Consider the following 1,874-nt stretch of genomic DNA (forward strand, 5'->3'; position numbering starts at 1 on the left):
GAAGTGGGAAAAATGCAGCAATAGACAGGTTGAGCCTGACCACTGACACACAGGGACCTGGTTTACAGGAACTAGAGAAGATATGAGTGAGTTGACTGGTCTGAAGTTCATGATCGAGCACAAGGGGGCTAGGGTTGTTGAGATTTTGTGACAGTGCCCATAGTCTAGAGGTGAGGTAACAATGACATCCTGGTGAGGCTGAGGCAGCCAACATTGAGTTGACCATAACCCAACCAGATGAAAAGAAGATTTTTGAGCCTGTGAACTGGGCCATATTGCTACTGACTTTATGGATGGCCTGTCTTGATTTGATGTTTATGGGTGCAGACTTCACAAGGTTCGGAGTGAAGATTCTTCCAATTAAAGAATATGATTGTCTCCTCAGAACTCTGGGTTGATATAAGTGGGCAGTATAGAAATTGGATACCCAAAATTGGGAGTCTATAAAGGTATGAAGTGGTTGACTTACAAACTTTCATAGGTGGGGGAATATATTCATAGGATTATAAGATTAAGACATTGGGTTTACTTAACTGCAATTGTTAGGCATGGGATATTTTTGGTTTGCTCACATATAGAATGTCATATTTAAATGAGGGTGGCACATATTTAATGGAATGCATTTTAATTTTATCCTTTTAGGCACAGTTATGATTTTATTATTGTTTACTTGAAAATTATATATGACTAAAGAGTTGTGTGAAAGTGTCAAATTGACAAGGGGTGGTCTGTGGTAGTTACATAATCTGTTGTCAATTTGAGATTTAAGAATGAAGGGGTGGAGTTTAGCCTGTCAATCAGGTCGTAGCTTGATGACCTCATTTGAAGGCGCTAAGAAGATAAATAGCTCATTGGAGGTGGCACACACTAACTCCCTGTGAAACATTCCTGTTGAGAAGACACATGGAGCTACGCTAGAGCTCTGGAGCTAATAGAGCCATGTGGAGACCCCTGCCAAAGCTAAGATGCTTACACCACCACTGGATCCATAAGACTTTTAACCCACTGGGTCATGATCTTCCTGCATTCTATGTCATCGCATGTGTTGCATGAGTCTGAAGAGGAATTTACAGATTGGTATTGGACATATAGGCTAATATCGGATTTATGGACTTGATCTGACTGGGCTGGGATGTTTTCTCAATATTCAATTGCTCTTTTATATAAGCTTTTTCTTATACATATATGAGTGTTATGAATGTTTTTCTAGTTTACACAGACCATCACATACAAGGATCCTGGAATAGGTCTAGGCTAGAAATTTAACTTTGTAAGTAATTAGCATAGAGAGTATTTAGAATGGTAAAGGTGTAAATACAAAGAGAGAGCGCTAAAAAAGCATGAGGACTGATGATTCCTGAAGGATTAAGTGTTTGCAAATATCAAGATCTTCAATTAGGAATGATAATAAAATTCTTCAAAGAAAATAGACTTGGTGCCCACAACAACACTAGAACAGGGCTTAAAACACACACATATACACACACATTTGTGCACGCATATACATATGTATATATATCAATATATCATATCAAATATAATTCTATATAATATTATATAGTACACTGTATAAATTTACATTATATAATTTATAATGTAATATATAACTGTATATATTACATATAAATATACTATTATATACAACACATTATATATTGCATATAACATATAGTAAATTATAAGAGATACCCTTAAAAAAACTGAATTTTTTTTCAAAGCTATGCATTTAAATTTTACTACAAAACAACCTTATTCAAAGTATTCTCCATTACACTTAATACATTTGTCAGGTCTGGAATTCCATTCTTGGAAATACTTTTTAAACTCATCTGTTTGTATAAATGACAGTACATCATCAAATCGCTGCTCTTTCA

Source organism: Echinops telfairi, unplaced genomic scaffold, assembly GCF_000313985.2.
Source record: "Echinops telfairi isolate 266 unplaced genomic scaffold, ASM31398v2 ScPeMD7_443;HRSCAF=831, whole genome shotgun sequence".
NCBI classification, from domain to species: Eukaryota; Metazoa; Chordata; class Mammalia; order Afrosoricida; family Tenrecidae; genus Echinops; species Echinops telfairi.